Here is a 24545-nt window from a genome sequence, read left to right on the forward strand (position 1 = left end):
AGCTGCGTCCAGAACATACCTTGCCTAGCAAGGTGTCTCTGTTGCCAACTAGCCACTTCCTAGGTGTTGAAGAGTCGGATTACAATGAACAAGGCACTTTTGGTGCAGCTCACCGCTCATCTGAGTTCCATCTAAAATACCAGGATGAAGAGGATGATGGGGGCTATTATGAACCCGTTTACCAAGGCCAACAATATATTGAACAACCATGCCAATAGAAGGAACAGAGCCAACACTTCTCTTCTTCACAGGATGTGGTCAAGGTTCCAGGTACTTTAGTCCAGGATTTACAAAGCATGTTCAAGGACTATTACAAGCGCTTTCCAGCACCAGCAGGAGTGCAATCATCTGTAGACACATCAGCTCCTGCATCTCAGTCACTACAACCTATGCCACTGTCAGCTACTCCAAGTATGACTCCGAGGCCACATATTTCCATGCCACCTCAGGATAACCCATCATCATCATCACCTGAAGATGAGGAAGAAAGGGAGGACACGATTTGTGTCACATGGTCTTTAATAAATGAATGGGACAATTCTCCACCTGAAGACATTGGTGCGTTTCACATGCTAATTCGAAGAGCGGCAATGCACTTTCAACTCCCAATCTCGATTAAACAATCCAATTGATTTTTGTATGATTTTAAAGAGTAGTCCAGGAAACCAGTAAGGCCAATCCCTATACTAGATTACATCTGGGAAAAAGGTCTTCAAATAATGGCAGCTACTGTCACAGCGATTCTGCCATTAATCAACAAAAAATATAAAGCTCCTGAAGACTCACCTGCTTGTTTCATGGGACAGCTGAAGCCAGATTCAGTAGTTGCCCAAGCTGCTCAATGCCGGTCCAAAAACCCATCCACTCCAATCACCACTCCACCTGACAAAGAAGGCAGGCACCTTGGTAATATTAAAAAAGATTCTCCACCATATGAGCTACAACTGTCCAAGCAGTAAATTACCTCACAATGCTGGGCAGATACAATCGCCAGATGTGGTCGGACATCGCCACATATCTGGATTTCTTGCCAGAGGACGAGAAAGTAGAGACAAAAAAGATTCTGCAAGAAGGGGAACGATTGGCATTTGAAATTATAGATTGCACAACGGATATTGCGCCTATATGATTCAGATGTCAGGGCTGGCTCAAAGCTACAGCATTTCGACCTGAGATTTAGACAAAGATCTTAGAAATGCCTTACGATGGCGAGGCTATATTTGGTAAGCATATCAATGAAACAGTGCTAGAAATCAAGTCGGATAATGAAACCACTAGGTCTTTGGGAAATCTTCAGTTCTAAAAGAAATCCTTTCATGGAGCTCGTGGACGAGGAACATATTCCTTTCGAGGGGATACCAGAGGTATCACCTATATCAATCCTTTCAGCAGCACCTTTGACTTGCCCAGCAGCTCAATCAACCCTATCACGCAGCAGCAGTGTACTCCAAACAACAACCAAGAGAAAACAAACAGCCTCAGCCAGAGGCACTAGCAGGAAGCAGTGATGAGGTCTCAGTGTTGGTTAAAGCATACACACAGCACCATCATGTGGGAGCCAAAAGTTCACACTACAAATACCAATAGAAAAAAATCACTATGGAAAATATGGGTCTTGGATCGCATCACATACTGCCATGCCCTGGAGTTCGTTAAAATGTTACCTCATATTCCCCCCAAAAAATCCTTGCTCCATCTTCTTCACAAGGACGCATTTACAATGTTAGCCATGGATGCCATAGAAATTGTCTGAAGTTCACAAAGGAATTGGCTTCTAATCTCGTTTTTACCTGGTCCTCAAGAAATCAGGAGAGTGGCACCCCATTCGAGATCTCAGGAAGATCAACAAGTACCTTAAAAAAAAAAAAAAAAAAAAAAAAAAAAAAAAATTTGTATGGTTACCCTTTAGGAAATTCTCAACCCCCTCAGTTACGAAGATTTCATTAAAAGCCTTGATCTCGAAGATGCCTATTTGCATATCCCCATCCATTCCAGGCATCACAATTCCTCCAGTTCACAGTAGCCGGCACTGACTACCAATTCAAAGTGCTCCCGTTTGGTCTCGGGTCCGCTCTCTAGATATTTACAAAATGTCTCGCCCCAGTGGCAACCTATTTGTGGCAAAAGGTCCTTCAAGTTTTCCAGATCTCAACGACTGGCTGATAAAGCATCCATGTGTACAACAACTTGCCTTCAGATGTTTCAAACCTTGGGGATCACAGTAAACTATTAAAAGTTTCTCTTTTCTCCTTCAACATATTTTTTTTTAGATGCAACCTCAGACACATTGCAAGACATAGCATTCTTGCCCACAGACCGACAAAGAAAACTCTTGGCACTGGGTAGCGATCTTTAAAGAAGACAGTCCACTTCAGTTCACCTTCTCAAATCTCTTCTAGGCATGATGTAATCTACTATTCTCCTAATTCCAAATGTTCATCTAAAAAGGAGGCCTCTCCAGGAGGTACTGGATGCTCAATGGCTCCAAGTGGACAGTTTATTCAACAGCATCATCATCCACATCTCACCACTGATGAAAATATCTCTCCCTTGGTGGATAAATCATGACAATCTACTATCATGATTGATGCTCCTTTCCCTGATTTCATAACAGACGTCTTCTCTAGAAGGCATAGGAGTCTACTAACAGGTCCTTCAGATACAATGCAAATGGAGTTTACAACAGTTAAAGAATCATACCAACTTTCTGGATCTCCGAGCGATTTCACTTGCTCTTCAAGCTTTCTTACCTAACATACAGGGGTCATCGGTGTTGATAAGAACAGACAACACAATCATCATGCATTATCTCAACAAGTAAGGGGATACAAGACCTCAGTCCTTTCTCAAGAAGCACAACACATCTGTAAATGGGCATTGGCTCATAGGGTAAACATAAGAGTGCAACATGTCCCAGGGGCCAACAACTGCTTGGCAGATATTTTAAGCAGAACACATCAAACGTGTCACCAGTGGGAGTTAAATCAATCCATTCTCAACACCATATTCCAATGATGGAGCAAGCCAAAAATAGATCTCTTTTCATCCCAAGACAACAAGAAGGGCCAGTTCCACACAAGCTGAGGTCCTCATAAAGGGCCTTGGGGGCATACGTTTTCCCCCCGGTCCCTCCTATTCACACTTATTGATCCACAATGGCCCAGATAACACATGTTTATAGAGCTCCTACTGTTGTTGAAGGACAGCCACATCCAGCTGAAGCCCCAGAAGAATCTGCTATCAATGAACCACGGACAGGTCCTTCATCGAGACCTGATTTCTCTGCATTTATTGGCATAGCTTCCGAACACAATGAACTTCAACACCTAGACATCCCTCAGGAGTGCAGGAATATTCTCACAAGGGCCAGTGCTGACACTACAAATAAAACCTATTGTTTAAAATGGAAGCGTTTTTGCTTACGGTGTAAAAAACTCATACAGACATCTCATTTCATCGCCTCCTGAACAGATCTAGCCATACCTTCTTTCTATCGCCACAGCATGTCTGGTACACTCTTCCATTTGGGTGCATCTGGCAGCAATTTCTAGATACAGGAGGTATGCAAAATTTCCTTACCCATGGTCAAACAGACTAATCAAGCAATTTCTTAAAGGGCTGTGCAGAGTATTTTCGCCGATTAAAGTCGTCTCCACCCACATAGCAACTCAATATGACTTATGAAAAGCCCCTTTGAGCCAATTCACAGGACAGATCTCAGGTTTTTAACATGGAAAGTTGCTTTGCTTCTGGCATTAACCTCCACAAGATAAGTGAGCTCCAGGCATTCAAAATCCGAAAACCTTTTTTGCAATTCAAAGACAATACAGCAATGCTTCGAACTAATACCTAAAGTGCCAACAGATGTCTACCGCAATGAGCCTATTGTGCTTTGAACTTTCTTCCCAAATCCGCAGACACCTGCTGAAAGAACTTTGCATACTCTTGATGTATAGAGGTGTTTGAAATTCTATCAGCACTGTACAAAAAATCTTCGCACTATGCACCAGTTATTTGTGGCATACGATAGCCATAACAAAGGAGGTCCGGTGACCAAAGCCACCATAGCAGGATGAATTGCAACAGCCATACAGTTATGCCATTCCTAGGCTGGCAGACCTTTGCATCACAAGGCTAATGCACATTCTAAAAAGGCAGTTTCAACAACGGTGACTCTGTTTGCAGGATTTCCTATCAACAGTATATGAAACTTGGAAAAGCAGTCATACTTTCATGCAGCATTACTGTCTGAATGCAGCTCACCGCAATGATGCAGCTGTGGGACAAGCAGTGCTTTGGCATTTTTTCCAGTAAGGTGAGCCGGAAATTAATAAATGTGTATGTTTGTACCCAGCATCTGCTATTCTATTCATGGCATACTTTATTAAACATATTTTATAACTGCTCGCTATTCTGATTTAAGCATGTGAATCTATGACAAATACTGGAAAAAAAAAATTGTTACCTGTAACTCTCATTCTCCAGTATTGGAATCCTTCATAGATACACATGCGATCTACGCTCCTCCCCTTAGAGACACTCCTTCTTGGCACTTAATTACTATACACACTAGTGCTTCAAAATATGAGCAAAGATGCCTCTGCTGATAGTGTTCTAAAGGGTACTCTCGCCTGATTGGCTGAAGATTGGTTTCTTTATAAATGATGTGGATAAGCTGTTAAAGTCAATGTCATTTGCCATTGTAAGCTATGCTAATTACTTCAGCTGCCTTAGAATAGTACGTTGGACTCCCACCTTGACGATGGAAAAGATTCCAATACTGGAAAACGAGAGTTGCAGGTAAGTAACACATTTTTTGCTGCTCATATGTTGTTTTGAGGGATGGTAACTTGGCAGAAAGTGTATGACTAAATTCTTGAATTAATCCCAGCCACGATAATCACTCTGGAACCAAGTCTAGTGTTAATTGTTTTACATATCTATATGATGACAGACAGGTATTCAGCATTTCCAGGTATAATTGTTTTTTTGCATCCCTGTCATTAGACAGGTTTTCAGTTATCCAATGTAAATCCACTGATATCTGATCTTGAAGAACATGACAGTGAAGTAATCTTGCAAGCACATTTACTCCAGGGCAAACAAATGAGGTAGAAAGAGAAACCCGGGATGTGGCGAGCAGCCCAGGCTTAAGAGGTACCACAACAATACCGGGTACAGTTCTCAGATTTCAGATAAAGCGGAGGCTTCACAGCACGTGAGCTGTTTGAGGAGAACATTTAACATATATGAATGGACAAATTTGTTGAGCATGGTCACAAAATTCTTTTACCGCATAGTGTCCAATATCTGCTTACCTGATACACCAATGAACAAAGATGTTGTTGACCCCAGAGAGTACCAGGAGCCCTCTCCAAACTTGGGAGCACCAGTATTATACATGTGTAGAACACCAACCAAAAGGTTTGGGAATAATGAAGGGGTGTGATGTCTTCATTTGTAACAGTCCTAGAAAGGGGAGGAAAACCAGGAGAGAAGATGTATGGGACAAGTAAACCCTAAATAAACCAGTGCTCAGCCCTCGGGTGGCTTGGCACATAGCAGTCAGGCTTATCTTAGAGGCAATGTGTAAAGTATTGTGCAACACTTAAAAAGTAACACAGTGAAAACACACCACAAAAGGAGCCCACAACAGTATTAGAAAAATAGGTCGATGTTTAATCAATAAACAAGGCCAAAAGAAAAATCCAATTAATAGAACCGGAGATATTGAATTTTAAAGTTTTTAGAGAAAATAGCACCAAAAGATGTAAAGCATCTGTGGATACCTAGTCGTGCCAGACCAGGATAAAGTCACAAGTTCCAGCCGACTGCAGTGGAGTTCGGGCCGGCTACAAGGACCCAGTTAGGTCCGCTGAACAGAGTACCTCAAATCCTGGTTTGTGGAGCATTGCATGGATCTGAGTGGAAGATGCATTGCGCAGCCGAAGTGTTGTGTTGGTTCCAAGATGCTCAAGGCTGCAGGGTGAGGTCCTGTTGCGTTGTCATTGAAAATCCCATTCATGAGGGCTTGCAGTGCAAAGTCTGGAGTCGGGGATAAATTGCACAGTCTGAGCGATGCATCTCTTCCGAGGAGCTCTGAAGCTGCGATGCAGCATCCGACGTCATTGTTGAGGCTGCTGTCGGTGAGGGATTCGAGGGCCTGCACCAAGAATATGTTGCGTAGTGGCGGTTCAAAAGGCAGTGAGGACTGTGGAGTCTGTCCAATCCATGCAGCAGCGGAGATGCCCCAATTTTGCTCCGGATTGTGCCGCACACCAGAGGAGATGCATCTGTTCCGCTGGATCCACAGAGGCTGGCACAGCACCTTAAGCCCACTTCCAGGGGCCCAGCACTAGGGTGGCATCACTTGTCAGGGTACCAGTGCAGATGCAAGGTTGTTCGAAGCCTATTATATTCCTGATGCGAAAAGAACAGTTGATGGACGGAATGAAACTAGTGGCAGAGTGAGCACGGGACCCACGTCTGGGCATACCCTTCCCACTTCGGGCGACAAATGCAAAAAGAACAGTTGATGGATGGAATGTAGACCAAATCAAACATTCACCCCAGTCACAGATCTGGGTTTAATCCATCATTTTTTTTTGCTTACCATGCCATTCCAGTTTGGACCCTGCCAGTGTTTGCATTGGTCAGCATTCCGTCCATCATCTGTTCTTTTTGCATTTGTTGCCCCAAGTGGGAATGGTATGCCCAGACATGGGTCCCGTGCTCACTGCTCCACTGGATTCAAGCTAGCCCAGCTGATGAAGGGTGATATCCTGAAACTGGTCCTAGGATGCGTGTTTCCGGTCCAGGGAGGACCTGGCTTGGCAGTTCGGGCTGGACTGTTCCCATGAGGAACAGGGTCAAGACTGATTTGCATTTGGCTGGGTGTAAACTGGGGAGGCGTGGTGGGCAAAGGAACAATGGATTAAACCCAGATCTTTGTGACTGGGGGTGAACGTTTGCATTGTTCAGCATTCCGTTCATCATCTGTTCTTTTTGCATTTGTCGCCCAAGTGGGAAGGGTATGTCCAGAAATGGGTCCCGTGCTCACTGCGCCACTGGATTCAAGCTAGCCCAGCCGATGAAGGGTGATATCCAGAAACTGGTCCTAGAATGCTTGTTTCCGGTCCGTGGAGGACCTGGCTTGGCAGTTTAGGCTGGACTGTTCCCATGAGGAACAGGGTCAAGACTGATTTGCATATGGCTGAGTCCAGACTGGGGTGGTGAGCAAAAAACCAATGGATTAAACCCAGATCTTTGTGACTGAGGGTGAATGTTTGCATTGTTTAACATTCCGTCCATCAGCTGTTCTTTTTGTATTATATTACTGAGGCTTTAGATAAAGAGACCAGCTAACGAGCCCTTGGAGTCATTCTGAGTTCAGGAGATACAGATCCAGTCCTTCTCACTTAGACAAGAGGTCAGCAGGTCAGCACAGCAAAGCTGGAGCCCAGCAGAGTGGTAGTCCTTCAGCGGCACAGCAGTCCTTCATCCTGTTAGAGTATCAACAGGTGAAGAAGTATACTGACATGGTGGTGTCTGAGTTTCAGTATTTATACCCTGTTGTAGCTTTGAAATGGGGGAGAAGACTCTAGGAGTTTTCCTTTGAAGTCCCCACGCAACCTGCCTTCCCTGATCCGGCTCCAGACTAACTACAGAGTGTAGGCAGCCCTTTGTGTGGAGGCAGAACACACTCTATTCAGGTATAAGTGGGGCTGTGCCCAGCTCCTCCATCCCATCCTGCCATGTATGGCCCATCCAGGTACACCTAAGATCCCGCTGTATGTGGCTGTCTAGGAGGAATATATACAAAGCTCAACTGTTACACCCAGCCACATAACCAGAGACAGGCTTTATGCGCTAAATGGTTAAAGCAAGAAATTGGCAACTTTCTAAAAGTTGTTTTTTCAGAATTGCAAGATATAATCAGATTTCTCCATAAGTGAGGATTTAATTTGTGAACCAGAGACACCAAACATGAATTCTTCTGATTTGGAAATAATACTTATGAACTGTAAGAAGCTAGCTCCAACATGATCCTATGAGAGAGATTAGCCTTGCAACAGTGAAAAACATGTAAAACATAAAAATGCATGTCCTACTCCTTAAATATATTGCATCATGCGGTGTGGGTTGTCCAGCATGTACCCTGTGAGTGACGTATATGTATTAAAAGGGAAGGTTTGGGCCTGGCAAAAGGTTTATTTTCCCAGGTTGAAATACCAGTGTACAACTGCACACAGAGGCTTTGCAGTGGCAGGCCTGAGACATGTTTAAAGGGCTACTTAAGTGGGTGGCGCAATCAGAGTTGCAGCCCAACTAGTAGCATTTTAGAGCTTGGCAGAATTGATCCCGCCGTTTCTTTTCCTTCGGATGGCCCGTCCGCCGCCTTGGGGTTCAGCCTGCGCTATTTAGATGTTGGCAGTCCCATAGATGATAGACCACCTGAATCCCACTGATTCCGCCAGGATATAGTGGCTGTCGGTGGAACTCCAGAAGCTTGGAAGAAAAAAGTAAAAACCTACCTTTTTTCCCCATTTCCACTTCCGTTTTCAGCTGGACACGACTGCATAAGACCTGCGGTTGCTGCTGCCACTGGACCACAGAGGAAACACAACCCCGTTGACACCGGACTCAAAGATAACCATTACATATTACTAGTAAACATTGATTGGTCACTTAACCTTAGCTCGTAACCAGTGCAGTAATACACATGTTACAGTACAGTTTGTGACATGCATATGTTTGCTACCCATCTGTATCAGACATTATTTGAAACACACCTGTAAAAAATGAATTTGATGACATTCACAATTTGCATTTTGTTGTAAGTATTCATTATAAAATGAATGCTTGCACCAAAAAAAATAAAACATCACAATTGTAAACTGTGTCTGTGTGTGCACTTTGAAATGAGACCTGTAAGTGAAATGTTGTGCTTCCAGTTGTGAATGTGAGGCAGTACATGTAGATCACTGGAACAGCAATTCCGTTCCAATGTCCCAATTAATTGTACTGCAATACACAATGTGAGACACACTGTGTGAAAGTTGGAATCAGAGTTTTGGACAGATAGTCCTACTCTCGTGTTTTTTTTTTTTTCTTGGCAGTGTCTGTCATCTGTGCCAGCAATAATTGTTTGAATGGTACAGATCCCCCTGCCTGTGTTGCCCTTCACGTGTTTCCTGCCTATAGTCTCGGGGTGTCCTACTCATGAATGGGCATCTATTGGGCACATAGCTGGCAACTCAAAGCTTTTATTTGGGTGGGTTGTGAGTGGATTGGCTGGTTGAGGTAGAGGAAGCTGGAGTGGGTGATGATGTTGTGTCTGTATGTGTGCCCCTTGCATGTGGGTCTGGTCTTTGTTGTGTATGTTTGGTTGTATGTTGTGTTGCTGTGAGCAACATTCAGGTGAGCCTGGTTGTTTGTGGTTGATGTGATATGTGTAGTTGTGCTTTTGTGTGAGTATGTTTGTGTAGATGATTGTGCCATTGTGTTGTTGTGGTTCTGTTGTGTGTTGGTTAGTATCAATAGTGTGTGTACATGTTGTTTTTAAGATGTATGGCAATAGGTGTTCTCAACATGTACATGTTGTGTTGTGGTGAAATGGCAAAGGATCATGGTGTGAATGTAGGGTACTGTGTATTCTGTGATGCAGGTGGACACACATGGCTAAAGTACTTGGGGTGTGTGTTACTTGCCTCTATTTCATAGCCAGTGCCATTCTACAATGTGCATTGCCTCCTGCGACGGGTTCACACCATCAGCAATCTGCCGGCAGAACACCTGCAGAACTGTAACATCTAAATAGAGTCGGCGGGAGCATCTAGGTAGACTACTCCATCGCTGCAGTCTGCAGTTCAGCCGCGCTACATCTAAATACGCCGCTAAGAACTCCGTGGGCTTGCCATCGTGCACGGGACCGCCACAGGCAGCAGTAGTCCTGCCAAGATCTAAATTAGGCCTTAATGTTACCTGAAAGTCACATGATAGCTTTAGAAAATCTGAAATCTTTTTGTTGTGTCCAGGCACCGAAACAAGGATTTTTTTTTTTTGGATTAGTTATGTTAATTTTTCTAACTTTGTTAAGACCCTAATTAAAATTTTTGTTAGTTAGCACTTGTGTCCCTCTCAAGTATTTTTCATTTAGTGAAAGCTTCCTTTTATCTTCTGTGATCAGTGCTTAAATACAAATGTTCTGGTGAATACATCTACCTGTGGATTCCTCACCTTTTGAATATCCCCAGTGTGCCAGCATTCCACAGAAAGCTTCTCTTCATAGCTCTCCATGTATCCATCATAATGTCACGACTCTGCACACAACTCTTGTGTTGTCATCAGAGCCATAAGAAGACCTTGTTGGCATGCTGACGTCAGTTCCTTTTTTTCTGTGACTTCAACGCCTAACAGTTTTTCTCACCTCTCCCCTAGGTACTGTTGGTGACAGTGTTTCAGGTTAGAAAAACAGTGGATGCAGTTTTCCTGCTATAATGTCTATGCCAAGAAAGTCTGGATTCAAGCCCTTTCGGGAGTGTGAGTGTCAAATGTCAACAACTGTCTTTGATGTCTCAGATTCAACCACAACATCGACGCCTGTTCTTCGTATCAGAAGACGAACCCGGAGGCTTTGAAGGAAAGAGAGGCACAGCTCTTCATGGGCAAGGCAAGGACGCAAAAAACAAGTCGTCGGAAGTGTCAACCTCGGTCAGAGTCACTGTCTCCTCACTCCTCAAAATCATCTAATCAGAAGCACGTAAAACGGCATCATAGTTCCCCACATCGATCTTCGAGAGGTGTATCTCCGACGTCAGTGTCTCTGTGTTCGAGGTCGACTGAAAGCTTTTCGGCTCCATCTCCTGTAGTTTGCCTGATGTCACCTTTGAGTCCAGTAAGACCTCCGACTTCACCTGGGCGTCCTGATCTGGAGCCAGAGATGGTCCTTCCTCCACCAGTTCGCCCGCCGCCTCTTCAGCAGGAGCAAGAGTATCCAGCTTTTTCCTGCTCCTGGAACAGATCCTTCCAGCTTCCTAAATGCAATGTACAACATTTTTAGCAGGGCTGTGACTCCATCTCGTGCGCTTGCGGGCCCCATGGGTCCAATGTCACATTCGCTGGGAGGCTTTCTGGCGCAGTATCAGCAGGCGCCGTTCCTGCCATTCATGCCGATGGCCCAGGTACCCTGGCCATCTCCAGCGCCGAGGACAGTGACTCCTCTAGCAGAAACTCAGCAGGAGTCAGTGGCGCTGGTAGCACCCTCACCGATGTCAGAAGCCTCCATGCTGGCATTGCATCAGTTGACTGCTGTTACTCTGGGTTCTGTGGCTCAGTTGTCAAATTCCAGGTGCCAATACCGGCGTCGCCAGCACCAGTAAAATCTCCTCTGGTGCCACAGCTGAAATGAAGGAATTACTCCCATAGGGAAGATCAGCATCTCCATAGAGGAGGGACAATACTTGTGTAACCAGCAAGATCCTGACCTGCAGATTTTGAGAGACTAGACATTGCAAGTGGCTTAGGGCCAGATGTACAAAGCTGTTTTGCATTTCTTAATGGTCCGAATCGGGCCGCTGAGAAATGCAAAATGGGCTTTTCTGATGTACAGAGCACTTTAAGGAATCGCAAATAGGGATTACCTATTTGTGATTCCTATTGAGACGTACAAACCATTTCTTAAATGCAAATTGGGCATTTAGGAAATGCAATTACTATTGACTGCAAGTCGATGGTAACCATGTGCAATAAAAATAAAAAAAGCACCCTAAAATGCTTTTTTTTTGTGTGCAACAGAGCACACACACGCCCCTTGGGCATACGTATGCTCTACTTGCGCACCACTATTTTTGAGGTGCATCAAGGGGGGGCCTTTTGCCCATAGCCGTCCTTGGTTTTGCATTTCCCGAATAGTGGTTTCCTAATAGGAAATCGTTATTTTGGAAATGCAAATCCGGCCCATTGTCTCAAATGGTATGGGATTTCTTATTTGCGATTTCCTAATATGGATTCCTACTTTATAGGAATTAATCTTAGGAAATCAGTATCTTTGTGCATAGCATTTTGTATTTCCTTAATAGCGTTTTCTATGAAGTTGCTATTTAGGAAATGCAAAATTGCATTTTAGTGCATCTGGACCTTGGATAATTGCCCAGAATCGGAATTATTGTCAACGAAGGGTATGCCTCCCCCTGAAGTCACGTCATATCATGCAGTGAAAAGGAAGGCTGCGGACATGTTGAATTTGCCCCTTCCTACAACAGAACTTAAGCCTACTCTGTTGACAGAAGTACTGCATTCTGCTTCCTCTCTGTCAAAACCACTATTTCCTTTTGTTGAGGCCCTAACTGAGCCTGTGTTGAACATTTGGTGGAAACTTTTGTCAACTCTGGCAGTGTCTCAACCCATTTCCAGAAAGTACAGAACTGTTTTGTTCATGTGTTTTTGAGTAGTCATCCACCACCTGAAAGCTTGGTGGTGCAGGCTTCCTGTTCCTCAAAGTAGTCTCCTGGTCCCAGAGGTGCCAGATGATGTTTAAGGATACTTTGTAGAGCTGCTAAATGGCAGCCAGGTGGTAGCGAGGCAAGTTATTCAGTGGGGCCTGGACACTGCTGATTCGGTAGCTGAAGCAATGGGGACCTCTATTGCTACATAAAGAGATGCTTGGCTTAGGGAGTCTGGATTCTCACCTGACGTCCAGACCACTCTGATAGATTTGCCCTTAGATGGTGTGAGACTGTTTGGCGTCAAAGCGGATTCTGCCTTGGAGAGAGTCAAGGACAGCAAAGCAGCAGCGAGATCTTCATGCCTACAATCTCAGCCCAGAGACTACAGGTCATTTTACAAGTTCCGGGGGCTTGGCCAGAACTATTCCTCTTGTGACAGGCAGCAGTTTCAAAAAGCAGCAGCAATCTGCCACTCCACTTTACAAGTCCTAAAGAGAGCGTGGCAAAGGGAGACAGCGAGGAGCCACCCATTAGCCTTCTTCCTCCTCTTCTTCCTTGGCCACTGTCTCAGGAAAGCAGCCCTAGTTCTGCCTTCTTGGAGCATGTGTTGCCAGTGGGAGGAAGGTTGTCCCCATTTCTACCACATTGGAGGCCTATGACATCGGACTGTGGGTGCTGAATATTTTAAAAAATAGAAACACCCTACCCTTCCAGAAATTTTCCCCACCCTTCCCGTCACAAAAAAGGCTTTTGTTCAGAAGATTTTCTGCTCCTCCAAAAGGAGGTTCAATTTGTTCAGAAAATCATCTTATGCTCCTCCAACTGGAGGTTCAATCCCTACTTCAAAAGGGTGCAGTTGAGTTGGTTCCAGAGCAGGAACAGGATCAGGAATGCTCCTCTCTGTACTAGGCCAGGAGCCAACCATGTTATTGGTACCCCTTGGGGGCTGGGTTCTAATATGATTTATTGGCAAGGTATGCTTAGGGATGGAAAATATGTGATGGCAAGTCATAACTCTTTGCCTTTTGTGAGTTACCACTTCACTCCCAAGATACCTTGATGTCAATGGAAATTTGTTCATGATTTTTACTATTGTGAATTTTATTATTAAAAATTACAATTACAGTAAATATGATCATATAAATTGATAATTATAATAGTAATTATGATTATATTAAGAGCACCAAGTAAAATGTATACATTTTTTATTACTTTTGTTTTCCAGAGCTGGTGGTGAATGACCGTGCAGCATCATGAAGAAGACTGAAACAAGCACATGCTGTCCCTCTGATCCCCAGTGTATAAATCATTTAAGGTCAAATGTCCAACATGGAGTTGGGCTGACAAGCCCGCAGGACTACTCATCATGGAAAACTTTGTTTGAGGCAGCTCATGACAGGACTCACATTCCACTGTTTAACATTACGAGAAATGGGGAAAGCAACATGGTTTCTCAAGTATTTTACTACAGGACGTGCAGGAGCCTGTTTACTATGAAGAGAGACTTACAGACTATTAAGCAAAAAGCTGAAGCAAGTGTCAGTGATGATGCTGGAACAAGTGAATGCACAAGTAAACGCTTAAACAGAAGAACAACATTACATTCAAATGTGTATGCTGAATAATGTACATTTTCGGGAAAGATAAAATGCTACAAGGTAACATGAGCGCATTAAAAATTTATCAAGATGAGAGTTTAGAGTTGACAAAAGGGTTTGAGATTGTGCAACAATTAATTGTGATTCAAAGATCTAAGCAGTTTGTAGTATGGACATAGTGCCTGTAGGAGCCCATTATCATGCGTCTTGTTAGAGGAACTATACAAGGGCTAAAGCAAAGGAGGAAGATCATGCATCTAGCATTCAAACCGATGATCACTAGAAAAATATAAGAGATGAAGCATATGATGACCTATTTCAATACATTAGTACTGTGATTATTTCTAACAAAGAGGAAATATGCGTGACAACTCTCACAGGAAGGCTTGAAAACCTCATGACACGCAGAGGAATAAAAGGAATAGACGAATCAACCAAGAAGCATATTAGATGAAAATTGGACTCCAAGTTCGGTGGTGACAAGCCTCCACATATTACCAGACAACCAAGGAACCTTATTGGCCCAACCTGATAGTGTCATGCTACAGGACGTTATAAGAGAAAACCAGAGTTTGAAGAGAGAATTATAAATTTGAAAGGTTAGGGCAACAGGCATGTAGGAAGTTGGCTTTGTATATACTATTTCAAAGTAAGAAATAGTCCTAGGGTTCCCCTTAGAGGTAAGATAGTGGCAAAAGTAGATAATTCTAATGCTCTATTTTGTGGTAGTGTGGTCGAGCAGTAGGCTTATCAGAGGGTAGTGTTAAGCATTTGTTGTACATGCACAGGAAATAAATGAGGAACACACACTCAGACTTACTCCAGGCCAATAGGTTTTTATATTGAAAAATATATTTTCTTATTTTATTTTAAGAACCACAGGTTCAAGTTGTACAGTTAATACTTTAAATGTAAGGTACTTCACTTAGATACTTTAGGAACTTTGAATAAAAACAATATCATGTACAGTCTTTGCAAAAATGGCAATAAGCTATTTTCAAAGTGGACACAGTGCAAAAATCAAAATTTCCTGGTGGAGGTTAGTAAAGGTTAGATTAGGAGGTAAGTAAAACACTTCCAAGTCTCAGTCCTGGGGCGTAGGTAGCCCACTGTTGGGGGCTCAAGGCAACCCCAAAGTTACCACACCAGCAGCTCAGGGCCGGTCAAGTGCAGAGGTCAAAGAGCCCAAAACACATAGGCGCCTATGGAGAACAGGGGTGCTGCGGTTCCAGTCTGCCAGCAGGTAAGTGCCTGCGTCCTCTGGGGCAGACCAGGGGGGTTTTGTAGAGCACTGGGGGGGAGACACAAGTAGGCACACAAAACACACCTTCAGCGACACAGGGGCGGCAGGGTGCAGAGTGCAAATCAGGCGTCGGGTTTCAGGTAGGAAACAATGGAGGGACCAGGGGGGTCACTCTAGCGGTGCAGGCAGGCACGGGGGGCTTCTCAGGACAGCCACCACCTAGGCTAGACAGAGGGTCACCTGGGGGTCACTCCTGCATTGAAGTTTGGTTCCTTCAAGTCCTGGAGGCTGCGGGTGCAGTGTTGGTTCCAGGCGTCGGGTCCCTTGTTACAGGCAGTCGCGGTCAGGGGGAGCCTCTGGATTCTCTCTGCAGGCGTCACTGTGGGGGCTCAGCGGGGTAGTCTCTGGTTACTCACGGGCTCGCAGTCGCCGGGGAGTCCTCCCTGAAGGGATGGTTTTCTGCAGGTCGAGCCAGGGGCATTGGGTGCAGAGTGTAGAGTCTCACGCTTCCGGCGGGAAATGTGAAGTCCTTGGAAGTTGCTTCTTTGTTGCAAAGAAGTTGCAGGTTTTGAACAGGGCTGCTGTTCACGGGAGTTTCTTGGTCCTATAGTCCAGGGCAGTCCTCTGAGGCTTCAGAGGTCGCTGGTCCCTGTTGGATGCGTCGCAGGAGCAGGTTTTCGAAGTTGGAGACAGACCGGTAGGGCTGGGGCCAAATCAGTTGTCGTCTTCCTCCTTCTCTGCAGGCTTGTAGGTCAGCAGTCAATCAATCAATCAATCAATCGCATTTATAAAGCGTGCTACTCACCCATCAAGGGTCTCAAGGCGCTGGGGGGGGGGGGGGTGGGGGGGGTCAGTGCTCGAAGAGCCAGGTCTTGAGCTGCCTTCTGAAGGAGAGGTGGTCAGGTATGGCGCGAAGGTGGCTGGGCAGAGAGTTCCAGGTCTTCGCTGCCAGGAAAGAGAAGGATCTTCCTCCGGCGGTGGCTTTGCGGATGCGGGGTACGGCTGCCAGGGCCTGTCCGGTGGAGCGCAGAGTGCGCGGAGGGGTGTAGAAGGAGACGCGGTTGTTGATGAGTTTGGGTCCAAGGTTGTGAAGGGCTTTGTGTGCGTGGGTGAGTAGTCGGAAGGTGATCCGCTTGTTGACGGGTAGCCAATGGAGTTTTTTCAGGTGTCCGGAAATGTGGTGGTGGCGAGGGATGTCCAGGATGAGTCTTGCGGCAGCGTTCTGGATCCGTTGGAGTTTCCTCTGCAGCTTGGTGGCGATGCCGGCGTACAGGGTGTTCCCGTAGTCCAAGCGGCTGGTGACGATGGCGTGGGTGACGGTCTTCCTGGTGTCGGTGGGGATCCAGCGGAAGATCTTGCGGAGCATGCGGAGGGTGTTGAAGCATGCCGAGGTCACCGAGTTCACCTGTCTGTTCATGGTGAGGGAGGAGTCCAGGATGAAGCCGAGGTTGCGCGTGTGGTCGGTGGGTTGGGGAGTGCTGCCTAGGGCGGGGGGCCACCAGGAGTCGTCCCATGCGGTGGGAGTGGGGCCGAGGATGAGGACCTCCGTCTTGTCTGTGTTCAGTTTCAGACGGCTGTCTGTCATCCAGTTCGCCACTTCCTTCATTCCTTTATGTAGTTTGGTCCTGGCTGATGTGGGGTTGTTAGTGAGGGATAAGATGAGCTGGGTGTCGTCGGCGTATGAAATAAGGTTGAGTCCGTGTTTGCGTGCGATGTTCGCCAGGGGGGTCATGTAGACGTTGAAGAGAGTGGGGCTGAGGGAGGATCCTTGAGGTACGCCGCAGATGATCTCCGTGGCTGTGGATCTGAAGGGGGGCAGGCGGACTCTCTGAGTCCTTCCGGAGAGGAAGGAGATGATCCATTCCAGGGCCTTGCCTCTGATGCCGGCGTTACTGAGGCGGCGTATCAGGGTGCGGTGGCAGACCGTGTCGAAGGCTGCAGAGAGGTCCAGGAGTATGAGGGCCACGGTCTCTCCCTTGTCGGTCAGGGCTCTGATGTCGTCCGTGGCTGCGATGAGGGCGGTTTCGGTGCTGTGGTTGGCCCTGAAACCGAACTGTGTGGGGTCGAGGGAGTCGTTGTTTTCCAGGGCGTTGGTGAATTGAGCGTTGACGATTTTCTCAATCACTTTGGCGGGGAACGGCAGGAGAGAGATGGGCCGGAAGTTCTTGAGTTCGGTGGGGTCTGCTGTAGGTTTCTTTAAGAGGGCGTTGAGCTCTGCGTGTTTCCAGCTTTCCTGGAAGGTGGCGGCGGTGAGGGAGGCGTTGATGACGTCTCGGAGGTGCGGTGCGATGATGTCGTCGGCCTTGTTGTAGATGTGGTGCGGGCAGGGGTCCGATGGGGATCCGGAGTGGATCGAGTTCATTACGCGGGTGGTCTCCTCGTTGGTGGTAGGGTTCCAGGTGAGGATGGTGGTGGTGTCGGTGGCGGGTTCCGGGGGGGGGGGCTCGTGTCGGCGGTCGGGAAGCTGTTGTATATGTCGGTGATCTTGTGGTGGAAGAAGGTTGCGAGGGAGTCGCAGAGGTCCTGTGAGGGAGGGATGGAGTTGTTTTCTGCTTCCGGGTTGGAGAGCTCTTTGACGATGCCAAATAGTTCCTTGCTGTTGTGGGCGTTGTTGTCAAGTCTGCTCCGGTAGGCTGTTTTTCGTGCGGCGCAGAGATGTTGGTGGTGTTGGCGGGTGGCGTCCTTGAGAGCTGACATGTTCTCTTCGGTCTGGTTAAGGTGCCACGTCTTCTCGCGGGCGCGGCATTCTTTCTTGGAGTTTTTGAGGTCGGGGGTGAACCAGGAGTTTTTCTTGTGGTTGTTGGTGCTGGCTTGAGTCTTCAGGGGGGCCAGGAGGTTGGCGCAGTCGGAGATCCAGTTTGTGAGGTTGTTGGCGGCTACGTTGGGGTCGGTGGTGCTGGTGGGTTGGTTCTGGGAGAGGGTTGATGCGAGCTGTTCCGTGGTGATACGATTCCAGTGTCTTCTTGGTCGTTGCTGGGTGTGGTGGAGCACGGTGGTCTTCTTGAAGATGAAGTGGACGCAGCTGTGGTCCGACCAGGTGAGTTCGGTGGTGTGGCTGAAGGTGATGTGTTTGCTGGAGGAGAAGATGGGGTCGAGCGTGTGTCCGGCGTAGTGGGTGGGGGTGTTGACTAGCTGATTCAGTCCCAGGTTGGCGAGGTTGTCCAGTAAGGCGGTGGTGTTGTTGTCGGTGAGGTTCTCCAGGTGAAAGTTGAGGTCTCCTAGGAGGATGTAGTTGGTGGATGAGAGTGCGTGAGGGTTGACGAAGTCTGCGATGTCTTCGCTGAACTTGGTGCGAGGTCCTGGTGGTCTGTACATGAGGGTGCCTCTGAGGGTGGTTTTGGGGTCGCTGTGGATCGTGAAGTGGAGGTGTTCGGCGTCGGGGAGTGAGTTGTCGGTGTCGGTCGAGATGCGGATGGAGTTTTTGTGTGCGATGGCGATGCCTCCTCCGATGCGGTTGGTGCGGTCTTTCCGGATGATTTTGTAGCCGTCGGGGATGGCTATGGCGATGTCGGGTGCCGAGGTGGGGTTCATCCAGGTCTCGGTGAGGAAGGCGATGTCCGGGTTCGTACAGTTGATGAGATTCCACAGTTCGATGGCGTGCCTGTGGATGGATCGGGTGTTGACCAGGATGCAGTGGAGGTTATTTCCGGGGGAGTAGTTCTTGGCGGGAGCGGAGTGGGTCCGGAGGCAGGTGAGGCGGCAGTTGCTGCAGGTGAAGGGTCCGAGGGTACGTTTCGGGGTGGCGCGGTAGCAGCCCGGCGTGCGGCCGGGGTTGAGGTTGGCGAGGAAGGCGGAGTCGTAGGTCAGGCGGGGGGGGCAGGGGCCAGGGGTTCGGGCGCTGGGCGCGGTCCAGGCGCGGACGGGCGCAGACGGGCTTGCCTTAGGCGCGCCCTCGCAGCGGCCGCCATATAAGGGGTAGCCGGGGAGGCGGGGACAGCTGGGAGGCGGGAGGAGGGCGGGTAGGGGGGAAAAAAAGAGCGGGAAAAGCGGCGAAGGGCCTCGGGGAGGCGAGGAGCCCCAAAAAAGCGGAAAAGTACCTAGAAGGGGTACAAAAAGCTGGAGAAGCGAGAGAAGAATGACAAAAAGCGGCGGAAGGACGGGGGGGGACGGCGGGGGCACGAGGGGCAGCAGGCAGACAGGGATACAAAAAGCAAGGGGAGCGCGATCACAACGGGGAAAGCAGGCACTCAGGGATACAGAAGGCAAGGGGAGCGCGGTCACACGGGGAAAGCAGGCACTCTGGGATGCAAAAGGGGACGCGATCACACACAGGGGAAAAAGGCAGACACTCTGGGGGACAGTCAGCACAACAACAGAGCAGAGGGCAGGCACAGAGGATCTGGTGGCCCCACGAGGGCAGGGGAGCGACCTACCCTGGGGTCAAGGGTCGCTACCACTGCCTCGCAGCGGCCACCATATAAGGGGTAGCCGGGGAGGCGGGGACAGCTGGGAGGCGGGAGGAGGGCGGGTAGGTGGGAAAAAAGAGCGGGAAAAGCGGCGAAGGGCCTCGGGGAGGCGAGGAGGCCCAAAAAAGCGGAAAAGTACCTAGAAGGGGTACAAAAAGCCGGAGAAGCAAGAGAAGAACGACAAAAAGCGGCGGAAGGACGGGGGGACGGCGGGGGCACGAGGGGCAGCAGGCAGACAGGGATACAAAAAGCAAGGGGAGCGCGATCACAACGGGGAAAGCAGGCACTCAGGGATACAGAAGGCAAGGGGAGCGCGGTCACACGGGGAAAGCAGGCACTCTGGGATACAAAAAAGCAAAAGGGGACGCGATAACACAGGGGAAAAAGGCAGACACTCTGAGGGACAGTCAGCACAACAACAGAGCAGAGGGCAGGCACAGAGGATCTAGTGGTGCCGCGAGGGCAGGGGAGCGACCTACCCTGGGGTCAAGCAGTCCTTCTTCTTTCTTCAGGTTGCAGGAATCTGATTTCCTGGGTTCTGGGGAGCCCCTAAATTGTAAATTTAGGGGTGTGTTTAGGTCTGGGAGGGCAGTAGCCAATGGCTTCTGTCCTTGAGGGTGGCTACACCCTCTTTGTGCCTCCTCCCTGAGGGAAGGGGGGGCACCTCCCTATTCCTATTGGGGGAATCCTCCAAAATAAAGATGGAGGATTTCTGAAGGCAGGGGTCACCTCCGCTCAGGACACCTTAGGGACTGTCCTGACTGGTGGGTGACTCCTCCTTGTTTTTCTCATTATCTCCCTTGGACTTGCCGCCAAAAGTGGGGGCTGTGTCCAGGGGGCGGGCATCCCCACTAGCTGGAGTGCCCTTGGGCATTGTAACACGAAGCTTGAACCTTTGAGGCTCACTGCTAGGTTTTACAGTTCCTGCAGGGGGGAGGTGTTAAGCATCTCCACCCAGTGCAGGCTTTGTTTCTGGCCTCAGAGAGCACAAAGGCTCTCACCCCAGGGGGTCAGAAACTCATCTTTCAGCAGCAGGCTGGCACAGACCAGTCAGTCCTGCACTGAAGGATTGGGTAGAATACAGGGAGCATCTCTAAGATGCCCTCTGTGTGCATTTTTTCATAAATCCAACACTGGCATCAGTGTTGGTTTATTATTCTGAGAAGTTTGATGCCAAACTTCCCAGTATTCATTGTAGCCATTATGGAGCTGTTGAGTTCGTTTTTGACAAACTCCCAGACCATATACTTAATATGGCCACACTATACTTACAATGTCTAAGAATAGACTTAGACACTGTAGGGGCATATTGCTCATGCAGCTATGCCCTCACCTGTGGTATAGTGCACCCTGCCTTAGGGCTGTAAGCCTGCTAGAGGGGTGACTTACCTATGCCACAGGCAGTATTTTATGGGCATGGCATCCGGAGGGGGATGCCATGTCGACTTTGCCTTTTTCTCCCCACCAACACACACAATCTACAATGGCAGTGTGCATGTGTTAGGTGAGGGGTCTCTTAGGGTGGCACAACATATGCTGAAGCCCTTAGGGACCTTCCCTGGTCACACGGCCCTTGGTACCACTGGTACCTTTTACAAGGGACTTATATGTGTGCCAGGGGTGTGCCAATTGTGGAAACAATGGTACATTTTAGGTGAAAGAACACTGGTGCTGGGGCCTGGTTAGCAGGGTCCCAGCACACTTCTCAGTCAAGTCAGTATCAGGCAAAATGTGAGGGGTAACTGCAAAAGGGAGCCATTTTCTTACAAGACATGAACAGGTTCATTGACCAAACATCATTGCACATAAGAACAATTATTGAAACAAACTTAACATCAACACCATGGCCATATCAACCATCAGACGTTGATAAAGATTAATTTACTGTGCTTAAGTACCTTAAACAGTTCCTTTCTGATGGATACAACTACCTGTGGATTCCTCACCTAATGAATACACCCACTGCACCAGCATTCAACGGAAATCTTCTTCCTAGCTTCTGCACGTCGACGAGGACGTCACAGTTGCCCACGCGACGCCGTCTGATGTCATACAGGCAATAAGAGGTCCTCGCCGACGTGCCGACGTCAGTTCCCCTTTTTCCGTGCCATTCGAAATGGTTATCTTCGAGGGAGCTACTGTTGCTGTTCGACAGTTACAGGGTGTTTTTTGGATCTATTTTTTCTTTGAGATTACAATGTCGCAGAGAAAGTCAGGATTCAAGCCCTGTCGTGAATGTGGGGGCAAAATGTCAGTAACGGACCCACATTCTGACTGTTTGTGGTGTCTTAGTTCCGATCATGATGTTGACAAGAGTGATTCTTGTCAACATATGAATCCTAAGGCCCTGAAAGAGCGCGAGGCCAAGCTTTTTCTAGCGAAGTCGAAAAAGAAGGAAAAGAGACACCATCGAAAATCCTCGTCACCGAAGTCTCATCGGCGTCATCGGGACTCCCGGCGTCGTCGAGAATCACGGCGCCGGTCAAGTAACGAGAGGTCTTGGTCGAGGTCACCATCAGCTCGACGTCGGAAGACTTGGGAGGTCAGTCCCACTGTCACTCCCCATTCGTCGACGCCGTTGCCTTCTCCAGCCTCACCGACTTCGCCTGGGTCATCGGGGCCAACCACCTTCAGTGTTTGAGGTTCCGCAGCCTCAAATGTTTTCTCCGTCATTGCAGATGTCGAGACCGGCGTCTATGTTGCCTTCGAACCAGGCACCCCAATACCCGGCTTTCCCGGCCCCTGGAGCTGATAATACTGCATTTTTAAATGCGATGTTTTCCATCTTCCAGCAGATGGCTCCAGGTGGTGGACCGGCTGGTCCTCCGGGTCCTTTGGCTTTCAACATGGGTGCTCCGGCTCCGCTTCGACTGGCACCCTTTATGTGCTTTCTCCCCCTGGGGAACGTGGGCTCGGCGTCGGTATCGGCTCTGGTGGCTCCTGAGACTTCGGCTACGACAGCTTCGGCTCCGGCGGCTTCGATGTTTCAACCAGTGGCGCCGTCTAGACCTCCTACGACTCCGAAGCAGTCTTCTCTCCATCCGACTCCTCGTTCGGCGCCGAAGGGACCTATGGCGCCTGTAGACCCGGCGTCGGACAGATCCGAAGATCGGCGTCATTCTTCGACATCTGCTGATGCCATGTCGACGCCGAGGATAGAGGAGAGGCTGCACTCGAGGAGGCTTGCTCTCCGCCTCCTTGAAGAGCAGGAGTACCAGAGACAAAACCTGGAGGAAGGAGAGATTGAGGACTCTCATGAGGGTCTCCATGGGCTGGACACTGCTAGTGGCCTATATAGTTCCCCCGAGTGGGACTTGTCATCTCCTGGGGAGTATACAGAAGAGGCGGCCACTTTTCATTCGGTTATCAGGAAGGCAGCTAGCTTCTTGGATCTTCCTTTGCCGGTGACTGAAGCCAAGCAGAATTTGTTGACAGAGGTGTTGCAGCCGGCCTCTACATCGGCAGAACCACTTTTGCCGTTCAATGAGGCGCTGCTGGAACCTGTTTTGGAAGTCTGGAAGAAGCCGGTGTCTTCTTCAGCTGTCAATAGATCTGTGGCTAGGAGGTATCGGGCTGCACCGGCTGACCCTGCTTTTCTTACCAGACATCCAACATCTGAAAGCTTGGTGGTCTAGACTTCCTGCTTGGCAAGGTCTGCTCCTGGCTCTTTTCCATCTGTGCCCTCGGATAGAGACTCCAAGAAGATGGACATGGCATCCAAAAAGGTGTTCTCGTCATGTAGCATGGCATTAAAGTCCACCAATGCTACATGTATTTTAGGAAGGTACATTTATGCTCTGATGGACGAAATTGCATCGACGCATACGGAGGTCCCTCAGGGGCTATTGAATCTGGTATCGGATGCTCAGGCAGCTGCAACTCAGGTTATCCAATCTGGATTGGATACAACTGACTCGGTTGCTAGAGCAATGGGCACTGCTGTAGTTACGAGGAGGCAGGCTTGGCTTCGTAACTCAGGATTTTCCTCAGATGTGTAGTCGACCCTACTGGACCTTCCTTTTGATGGGGACAAGCTCTTTGGTGCCAAGGCGGATTCGGCCTTAGAGAGGTTCAAGGAGAGCAGGGCCACGGCCAAGTCGCTGGGCTTGCAAGCCACTTCTTCTGCCTCCTCCAGATTTTTTAGGAGGTTTCGAGGATTTGGTCATGGCTCCTCCTCCTCCTCCTTTCGAGGGAAATTCCAGCATCCTACCTCTGCTCTCTCCTATAGATCTTTTAGAGGGAGGGGTAGGGTCCGTACCAGGGGAGCCTCTCAGCAGCACTCTGCCTCTTCCTCTTCCTCTGGAGGGGTGCAGCAGGGGAAGCAGCCATTTGGCTTCCACCAATTCCCACTCACTCCACTCCTGTAGGGGGGAGGTTACTGAATTTTCTCCACAAGCGGGAGGTTATAACTTCAGACTCCTGGGTTACCAGCATTGTGAGAAAAGGCTACACCCTTCCCTTTCGGGAGTTTCCGCCCCCCATCCCGCCCCGCCCATCTTATTGTTCAGAAGAACACCTCCTGTTGTTAGAACAGGAGGTTCAAGTCCTCCTTTCAAAGGGCGCAGTGGAGTTGGTTGCGGAGCAGGAAAGGGGTCAAGGTTGTTACTCGAGATACTTCCTGATTCCCAAGAAGGATGGTCGGTTGAGGCCAATCCTGGACCTAAGGATCTTGAATTGGTTCCTCAAACAGGAAAAGTTCAAGATGCTGACCCTAGCTCAGGTGCTTTTGGCGCTGAACAGTGGAGATTGGATGGTGTCTGTCGACTTGCAGGATGCTTACTTTCATATCCCGATACTCAAGTCGCACGGAAGTATCTCCGGTTTGTGGTGGGGTCGCAGCACTATCAGTTTG

The sequence above is a fragment of the Pleurodeles waltl genome, chromosome 7 (assembly GCF_031143425.1).
Source record: "Pleurodeles waltl isolate 20211129_DDA chromosome 7, aPleWal1.hap1.20221129, whole genome shotgun sequence".
Classification (NCBI taxonomy): domain Eukaryota; kingdom Metazoa; phylum Chordata; class Amphibia; order Caudata; family Salamandridae; genus Pleurodeles; species Pleurodeles waltl.